The sequence below is a fragment of the Mercenaria mercenaria genome, chromosome 8, assembly GCF_021730395.1.
Source record: "Mercenaria mercenaria strain notata chromosome 8, MADL_Memer_1, whole genome shotgun sequence".
In the NCBI taxonomy this organism is placed as follows: domain Eukaryota; kingdom Metazoa; phylum Mollusca; class Bivalvia; order Venerida; family Veneridae; genus Mercenaria; species Mercenaria mercenaria.
In genome coordinates, this window is record NC_069368.1 from 13,246,727 (window position 1) to 13,257,158 (window position 10,432).

Consider the following 10,432-nt stretch of genomic DNA (forward strand, 5'->3'; position numbering starts at 1 on the left):
CCATGCTGGTCGCAAATGCACTATATTGGTTTTCTCATGGCATGGCTCAGTTCTTGTTTTTCTGGCAGCCTGGAAAATCGTCTAAATTGTAAATAGAAAGAAGAACATGACACAGCAGATGCACATATTTAGCTCACCTGTCACAAAGTGACAAGGTGAGCTTTTGTGATCACCCTGTGTCCGTCGTCCGTCGTGTGTCCGTGCGTGCATCCGTCCGTCCGTCAACAATTTCTTGTCTGCATGATAGTGGTTTCATTTATGATTTTATTTAAACCAAACTTGCACACAACTTGTATCACCACAAGATCTCAGTTCCTTTTTTGAACTGGCCAGATCCCATCATGGGTTCCAGAGTTATGGCCCCTGAAAGGGCCAAAATCAGCTATTTTGACCTTGTCTGCACAATAGCAGCTTTATTTATGATTTGATTTTTACCAAACTGGCACACAACTTGTATCACCATAAGATCTTGGTTCCTTTCTTGAACTGGCCAGATTCCATTATGGGTTCCAGAGTTATGGCCCCTGAAATGACCAGAATTAGCTATTTTGACCTTGTCTGCACAATAGCAGCTTCGTTTATGATTTGAATTTAATCAAACTTGCACAAAACTTGTGTTGCCATAAGATCTCAGTTTCTTTGTTGAACCGGCCAGATCCCCTAATGGGTTTCAGAGTTATGGCCCCTGAAAGGGCCAAAATTAGCTATTTTGACCTTGTCTGCACAATAACAACTTCATTTATGATTTGATTTTAACCAAACTTGCACACAACTTGTATCACCACAAGATCTTGGTTCCTTTCTTAAACTGGCCAGATTCCATCATGGGTTCCAGAGTTATGGCCCCTTAAATGTCCAAAATTGGCTAATTTGGCTTTGCAGCCATGTAGAGACTTCATTTATGGTTTTATTTGATACAAACTTCCAAAATATCTTCAACAACAATAAATCTTGGATTCCATGACAAATCAGATCCAATCGTAGTTTCCAGAGTTATTTTATATCTGATTACCTCCCCTGATTGTAGTCAAAATGGATTTATATCAGTAAGAACTTACAGGACTTAGGCCACACCAAATTGATAAGTTGTTCATCAGATTTTTTTCTGAAAAAATTGAGGCGGCGAGCGAAAAAATAATTTAAATATTTTTTTGGGGTTTTTGAGAAAATCAGGAGCGAGCGAAGAGCGAAGAAATAAAATTGTCTTCATTTGGCTGTCGATTGACTGATAAAAACCTTAAAATAGAATGTACAACCCTTTCAAATTAAAAAGTAAGTCCCCAGGGATTGAGAAAATCTGACCTGCAGAGGCACAACAAAGCGAACTCGTGAAAAAAGGGTAATAACATTGTCATACAGTACACTGTAATCAAATAATGCATGCTTTTGGCAATGCTCTTAGAAAATATGTAATACAAACAACAATGCATCCCCTAACACCATACTTATCACATACATATGTGACTTGAATATTTACTGCCATGAAAATGTAGCATTTTTAGCTGACTTTACAAAGTTTTTGATACATCAAATGTCTCTAGATATTAAAGCTTTTGATTAGAAACTTAGAATTACTGTCAAAGTCTAAACCAGGAGAAACCATACTCTTAGTCTGAATCTAGACAGAGTTATGCCCCTTTTTAACATAGAATATTTTTAATTAAGTTTCATATAATGACCAATAGCTCTGTTACTTTCAAAGCTTCTGACTATTATGCCCCTTTTACTGGCAAAGCTCTGATTCAGAAAAGTCGAGCATTATCAGTGTCTTATGTACAGCCCTTTTTCTAAATTTAAACTTCCATAACACATTAAATTTGTTGAAACAAAGTCTCAATTAAGGTCTGAAATGGAGATTAACGTGCATTAACAATAGTCTACTAAATGATTGGAAAATTTGAAAATCGAAACTGTTCTGAAAACAACTCGTAATGTAAATTCCTTACCCCACCAACTTTCGTATGCAAATGCGGCCTGCAAATGCTGATAATTTGGACAGGGAAAACAGAAAACAGATAAGTGACATGCATCTATAAGTATTTACCCTTACCAAAATAATGTAGATTGATGTTATCAAACAAATTAGTATGTTTTTCTTCATCCAGTTTTCATTGAAATAAATCGATTTTTTGGTAAACATTTGAAGAAAATGGCGTAACTGCATAAAGGGGAAATAACTTTAATGCAACTAAATGTAAGTGTTATGATTTATCCAAAGAGCTGTATTTTATAATTCTTTGATTTATCATAGACGATGTGTGCGAAGTATGTATTTATTTTGATAAAAATCCATTTGAGAACAATCTGGGACTGAAATTAAAACCATTTATACATTTTTACGTCCGTAAAAAGTAGCGCACCAAAAAATTTTGGACTGATTTTTTTCAATGGGGCGAGCGCAAGCCAAAAACAAAAAAAAATTATTTTTTTTGTATTTCTGAAAATATACGAGCGGCAAATCCGATGAACAACTTTTTAATTTGGTGAGCCCTTATTTGAAATTTCCTTATTGTCATTAGTTGGACCGAGCCAATCAGGGTAGATAACTATGGACTGATTTTATGTCAAATTACCTCCCTTTATTTCAAATTAAAATGGGTATAGGAGAGATCGCCGTGACGTCACGCGTTAACATCTGTTTATCTGGTGGTTGGCAAAACAAATGATTTTAACACCGTTTGCGTATTGAATCAGAATTTTTAATTCTTAATAACTTTTTTGCTCATTTATGGATTTTCAAAATTCAAAAAGATTTGAAATACTAACAATCTTCATATTTTTGTTTCCAAATATCTTTTTTCAATGAATAACCGTTTTAAATGACATATAATTTTAAAAGCGGCGTAGTGATTTTCACAACCTTTAGAAAAACAGTGTAAGTTAAGCGTTCATAATTAATCCATTTTATTTCGAAATAACAATTAAGAGTAATCAATAAATTGCTTGTTTTATAACCTTTCCATTGATCAAAAAATTATTTATGTAATTTGTGTTTTAAGAAAGTTTAGACCGTTAGAAAAACATCACTGTTTACAAAAAACATGGACGGTCGGCTTCTGCCCACCCGATCACTGTCTTATCAGTTCTAAAAATAGAATTTGTATACAAACACGATCTCTCCTATATCTCCATAACTAATGAAGATACTGATCTGAAATTTCATTTATGTTAGCAGATTTATTTGGCAGATCCTTCTTTTGTTAACTTACAATAATTTTCTTTTGAATTACTTCCCTTTTACGTTACTATAAATAGCCTATTTTTAGTAACTTTTTTATTATTGGCCGTAGGGAGAAACCGAGACCACTTTTCTGTGGTACAACATGGATGGTACCTCCAATTTTTAGGTGTATTTTGACATATCTGTACCTTGTAAGAATTTTGTTTTTCTTTTTGGTTAAATTTCTTTCCTTTGTTGTTCCTGTCCTTTGGACTTAGATATTTTTTCTGAGGACCTTGTCCTCAAGTGCAATGATAACAGGTGAGCGATATAGGGCCATCATGGCCCTCTTGTTTTAACCTTTAGCCTGCTAAATTTCTATAATGGAATGGTCCATTCAGTTTGGATAGTACCATTTATTATTTGAAGGGGTGTTCAGTAAAACGTTACTGACTGAATAGCAAATAGACAGACCATGGTCCATGCAGGCTAATCTTTGTCCGCACTGGTTGCAAAGGCAGAATCACATGCCGATAACAGGCTAAAAGTTAAAGCATCGTTATTTTTTCATTTATTCTTTTTCAGTTGATACTTCTCCAAGTCTTGGGTCAGAATCAGAATCCTATGGGCAGATAATTATAAACTTGAATGACAATGCTAATGGTGAACTGGTGTTATCTCCCTTGTCACAACCAGTACCTGAAAACCAGACAGATCCATTCCTGTTTGTAACACGGTTTGGTGGAACTTTTGGTCAGGTAAGTCAAATTGTCTGATGAAATGATGTGAATCTTATGGGCAGGTAATTATGTGCCAGTTTTGAGCTGGTGTTGTCTCCCTTGTTGCAACCAGTACTTGAAAACCAAACAGATCCATAACTATTTGTAATACTGTATGGCGGAGGTTTTGGTCAGGTAAGTCAAACCATGTGATGAAATGTTATTGAAACATATTTTATTTGTTAAGCATTTTACAATATGAGATAAAGCTGTCATTTTTTGAAAAGATGAATTGAAACTATCATTTAGGTTTACTATAAAGTCAAATTTCAATATCACTTAAAATGACAGTGTACATTTATTTGACATTACAGGTCGCCGTCTCAGTAACTGTAACTGATGGAACGGCAAGAGAAGGTCTGGATTATGTTCTCTTGTCTTCACAAGTAGTACTAGAGAGGGGTCAGAAGTCAGCTGCTGTACCATTACGTATCTTAGATGATACAGTACCAGAATTTTCAGAGACATTTACAGTCCGGTTAGACCAGGTGTTCGGAGGTGGGGTACTTGGCACAGTGACCAGTGCCACTGTTATTATTGATGAGTCAGATGATCCTAATGGAGTTTTTGGTATGATTTCTCTGTACCATACACATCGGTTCATAGGATTTTTTGTCGAGCCCGCTTGCGGAAGCGAAGACATAGTTGTCCAAATGGTTGTTCGGTGTATGTGCATGCGTCCGTGCGTGCGTCTGTCTGGATTTGTTTGTCTGGACCATAACTTTGACATGCATGGAGTAATCTTGTTTATATTTGGCATGAATGTTAACCTCTGTGAGATGGAGTGTCATAAGCTAACCGCAGGTTCCTATCTCAAAGGTCAAGGTCACACTTGGAGGTCAAAGGTTAAATTCAGTAATGACTGTCCGGAGAATTTCTTCTTCATGCATGGAGGGATTTTGATGTAACTTGGCACAGATGTTCACAACCATGTGACAGAGTGTCATGTGCAAGAACCAGGACCCTAGGTCTAAGGTCAAGGTCACACTTAGAGGTTAAAGGTCAGATACAAGAATGTCTGTCCAGAGCATTTCTTTTTATATGTCCGAAGGGACGTATTATGTTATGACGCTGGTGTCTGTCTGTCTGTCCGTCCGTCTGTCCGTTAGCAATTTCGTGTCCGCTCTGTAACTCTTGAACCCCTTGAAGGATTTCAAGGAAATTTTACACAAATGTTCACCACACCAAGACAATGTGCAGAGTGCATGTTTTGGATGTCTCTCTTGAAGGTCAAGGTCACACTTAGGAGTCAAAGGTCATATCAGTTTGTTTCGTGTCCGCTCTGTAACTCTTTAACCCCTTGAAGGATTTCAAAGGAACTTGACACAAATGTTCACCACATCAAGACGACGTGCAGAGCGCATGTTCCGGATGACTTGCTTTCAGGTCAAGGTCACACTTAGGGGTCAAAAGTCATATCAGTTTGTTTCGTGTCCGCTCTGTAACTCTTGAACTGCTGGAAGGATTTCAAAGAAACTTGGCAGAAATGTTCACCGTATTGTAACGATATGCAGAGTGCATGTTCCGGATGACTCGCTTCAAAGTCAAGGTCACACTTAAGGGTCAAAGGTCATATATGACTTTGCTTTGTGAATATTGCTCTGCATTGCAGTGCTCTTGTTTTTATTTGGCAGATCTCTTTTTTGTACTTACAATAATTTTTTTTTTTAATTACTTCCCTTTTATGTTACTATAAATAGCTTATTTTGAAACTTTTTTTATTATTGGCCGTAGGGAAAAACCAAGACCACTTTTCTGTGGTACAACATGGATGGTACCTCCAATTTTAAGGTGTATTTTTACATACCTGTACCTGATAAGGATTTTTTTGTAGACTTTGAATATTTTTTTTGTGGACTTAGATTTGTTTTTTGAAGTTTTCCTTTTGTTGTTCCAGTCCTTTGGGGCAACAACAGTCAAGTTCTTAAAATTTTGCTCCCATCCTATGATGTAAGCCTTCGGGTGTATATTGCCCCGCTCTTGTTCATGCATGGAGGGATTTTGATGTAACTTGGCACAGTTGTTCACCATCATGAGACACAGTGTCATGTGCAAAAACCTAGAATTACTTCCCTTCGTTGTTACTATAAATAGCTTATATTGTAACTTTTTTATTACTGGTCGTAGGGAAAAGTCAAGACCACTTTTCTGTAGTACAATATGCACGTTACATGCCATTTTGAGGTGTATTTTGACCTATCTCTACTGGTAAGAATTTTTGTGTGGACTTAGATTTTTTTAAAGATTTACTTTGTTGTTACTGTAAATAACTTATATTGTAACTTGTGCAATCATTTTTTATTTGGCATAAATGTTTGCTGCAATGAGACAGGGTGTCATGTGCAACTCCTAGTCCTTTTGACAGCTGGCGGGCTCGACATGTTGCCCGTGGGCATTTAGTTTTAAGTTTAATTCTGCATTATCTTTACTGTTACCATGTACACTAAAAAATTTCAATACCAGTTTTGTTTGGACTTAAGATTTCATTAAAGATACAGAGGTAGTTCATGTTTGGTTCCAAAAATTGATCAGTATGAAATAAATCATAATGCTTAACATTTAGATGGTTTTTGACCATTAGGTTTGGTAAAGTATCTTTCTGAAATTGTGCACATTTGAAATTTAGGTCGATACAGCTGAAAGTCTGATGCTCTTGACAACTGTTTGAATTGATCTTACTAATAAACTAGAGATGCTTTTGAGAAAAGCGCATGTCTCCCACAACTGCCTTGTTTGTCTGGATTGTTCAGACGAGTGGTTCCTATGAAAAACGTCTAGTTTCTCTAGATGGACTAAATGAGTGGATCCATAGATGGTCTGGACGAGTGGATCCAATCAGTAATTCAAGGGCCATAAATCAAAAGTGCCTGGGCGGATCTGGCTAGGTATCGAACTTGGCCGAGGTCTTATGGTCAAACACATTTTATTCAAGTTTGGTGAAGATCGGATGAGAAATGTTCGACAGACAGACAGACACACACACAGACACGCACACAGACTGGAGTAAATCAGTATGTCTCCCACACCACTGTGGTGGGAGACATAATTACCACAACCTATGAAGACACCAGTCCAGTAATAATGTTCTGTGAAATAATTCATTTTTGTGGGGAACTAATTTTTGTGGATTTCTTAGTTGAGTCAATTTGTAAAATTTAATCTGAAGAGAGCAGTAAAATTTCATTCAACATTTTATGTTCAATAGTCAAAATTCACAAATTTATATCACCATGAAATAGCCCTTTTGGGCAAAACAATGTAATTTTATACCTTGAAATTTAATAATTTTACAGTGTCTGACAGAAGCAACAAAAGCTTGCTTCAAAATCATATACTTTAAAGTGTAAGTTTCAGAAACTTCACCTGTGTGCTAAAGTAAAACATAGAGAAGTTGTGTAGCTAAAGTAAAACATAGAGAAGTTGTGTAGCTAAAGTAAAACATAGAGAAGTTGTGTAGCATTGATGAATCATGGTCAAGTGGTTATGTTCTCTGACATTGAATCACTTGATCCTCACCAATGTGAATTAGAGCTTCACTCGAGACATTGAATTCTTCATGTGAGGAAGTCATCTAACTTACTTACAGAAGGTCTGTGGTTCTACCCAGGTGCCAGCCAGTGGTGAAATAATGCACAGAGGGGTAACTGGGGTCAGCCTCTACTATCAAAGATGGGAAGTTGTCATATAACCTATAAATGTGTCGTAAGATGTTAACCCATCACCATCCCTCAAAAAAAAAAAAAAAAAAAAAAAAAAGAACCACAATGATATTGCAGCTCTTGTAAAAGAAGCTGTTATGACTTACTGCTGACTATTACTAACTATTGGTTGTTACTAATGTAAAACAAAGAGAAGTCATTCTACATTGATAAAATACTGCTGACTATTACTAACTATTTGTTGGTATGCTTCTAGAATTCTCTGTGGAAGGTATATCTGTGGAGGAACCTGAGAATGAAATACTAGATGTGGAAATAACTGTACAGAGGACTGGTGGAACATCAGGGGTGATTACATTAAACTGGGAGGCCACATTTGATGGTAAGTAGCAGACTATTTGAATTTTACACTGGTTATTGGTGTGGATTGGGGTATCTGGCTCAAATGGCAACTGCTTTTGCAAAAATTCAGATGAGCCAATTTGATGTATTAGTGCTCACATCCACATCTGCACCTTGATTTTGATTTTCACTTTTTCTCTGTTATTACTTGAATATGCTTCAGACTTAAAATAACCTCTCCTCATCATCACCCATATCATGTGACTCATGGACTGTAACTCTCACGCCAATATTTTATGAGTTATGCTTCCATTTTACATGTAATTTCTAGTTAAAATTTTGGTGCACTTTCAAACTTGTCTTTGTAATTCCTAATTGACCGATTCAACCTTAAGATAGTTGTTCCTCATTGTCACCCACATGTAACAGAAGGGTTGTAACTCTCACACCAATATTTCATGAATTATTTCCCTTTTTTACTTAGAATTTCTGGTTATAGTTATGATGCAGTTCTACTCAGTCTCTGTTATTACTCGATAGGTTTGACTACAGAATAAACATCCAGGAGTATTAATCAATCCTGTGCTAGCTCTGCCTTCCTCATATGTGCCAGATTTCACTGTCAAGCATTGAAATAAGCAAGCATGCTGTCTCTAACAGGTCTTGTTCTTATAGTAGCATAAGAATTTAATTATATATCTATAAATGCAGGCTTTCTTTCCTGCTTTTTTGACATTTTACTAAAATCCCTTAAACTGCAGATCAAGGTGATTTCTTAAAAAAAACCTAGTACTTTTTCTCCTACTTTTAGATTAAGATAAAATGCAACTATGATATTAAATTATATGATTTTTATGCCCCCGAAGGGAGGCATATTAGTTTTCAACTGTCCATCCGTTCGTTCATCACAACGTTAACTTTTTGCATGAAGGCCAACGTTAACTTTTGCATGAAGGCACTTTACTCACGAACGACTGCACCCAGGACCTTCAAACTTCACATGCTGATAGAACTTATTGAGTTTATGATTCCTACTGACATCGGGGTCACCAGGTCAAAGGTCAAGGTTAACTTTTTGCATGAAGGCACTTTACTCGCGAACCACTGCACCTAGGACCTTCAAACTTCACTTGCTGATAGTACTTATTGAGTACACGACCCCTACTGACTTTGGGGTCACCAGGTCAAAGGTCAAGGTCACAGGGGCCAATGTTAACTTTTTGCATGAAGGCACTTTACTCGCGAACCACTGCACCCAGGACCTTCAAACTTCACCTGCTGATAGTACTTATTGAGTACACGACCCCTACTGACTTCGGGGTCACCAGGTCAAAGGTCAAGGTCACAGGGGCCAATGTTAACTTTTTGCTTGAAGGCACTTTACCTGCGAACCACTGCACCCAGGACCTTCAAACTTCACATGCTGATAGTACTTATGGAGTACACAACCCCTACTGACTTTGGGGTCACCAGGTCAAAGATCAAGGTCACAGGGGCCAATGTTAACTTTTTGCATGAAGGCACTTTACTCGTGAACCACTGCACAGAGGACCTTCAAACTTCACATGCTGATAGTACTTACTGAGTAAACGACTCCTATTGACTTTGGGGTCACCAGGTCAAAGGTCAAGGTCACCAGGGCAAAGGTCAAGGTGCTGCGGGGGCATTTGTCACCATTAGTGACAGCTCTTGTTTTTTATGAATTTCCAATCATTTTCTAGTTTTTGTTTTAAGCAGAGTATGTTTGGTTGAAAATACTATATAGTTGCCTCGGGGTGTGCAAGAAATGCATATTCATACTTTTGTTAGCCATAGCACATAATTATTGTCATTAAGAGATAACTAATTCCTACTTAATGTATTATAAAGTTGATGCACATTTTGTACAGTCAAACTTGTATTAAGGGAATCAAGAGAGAGACATAATTTGGCTGATTAAGGCAGGTGGCTGCTTTAAGACAGAATGATATTGAAACAGAAATGTTCATTTGGGCTATGCCATGTGAAAACCAACATAGTGCTTTGCGACCAGCATGGATCCAGACCAGCCTGCACATCTGGGCAGTCTGGTCAGGATCCATGCTGTTCGCTTTCAAAGCCTATTCCAGTTAGAGAAACTGTTAGTGATCAGCATGGATCCTGACCAGACTGCGCAGATGCACAGGCTGGTCTGGATCCATGCTGGTCGCAAACGCACTATGTTGGTTTTCTCATGGCGCAGCTCATTTGTGAAGTAAGATGACTGGCTACTTAAGACAAGTGGCTGCTTAGTCAGGTTCAACTGTATACAGTTACAGAAACCAGTAAAGCTTCTGAATGATCCAGATTTATTTCCTGTCATGATTTTAGTCTCTTTTTATTTCTTAGTTATAGGACATACAGTCAAACTTTGTTCACTCGATTATTTAAACACCACACTTTGCTCGAACTCATTGTTCGGTTCAGGCAAATTCCTTTATAATGTAGTTTGTTTGATGGTTTGAACTACCAAT

At 37.2% G+C, this 10,432-nt stretch overlaps 1 long non-coding RNA gene across 1 annotated transcript; it reads left to right on the top strand.

Moving 5' to 3' along the window:
- The first annotated feature begins 3,659 nt into the window (after positions 1-3,659).
- On the top strand, positions 3,660-7,979 carry LOC128558949 (uncharacterized). Its single transcript, XR_008371978.1, has 3 exons — positions 3,660-3,918; positions 4,254-4,509; positions 7,855-7,979. It is a non-coding gene; the product is annotated as an uncharacterized LOC128558949 (long non-coding RNA).
- The last annotated feature ends 2,453 nt before the right edge of the window (positions 7,980-10,432 follow it).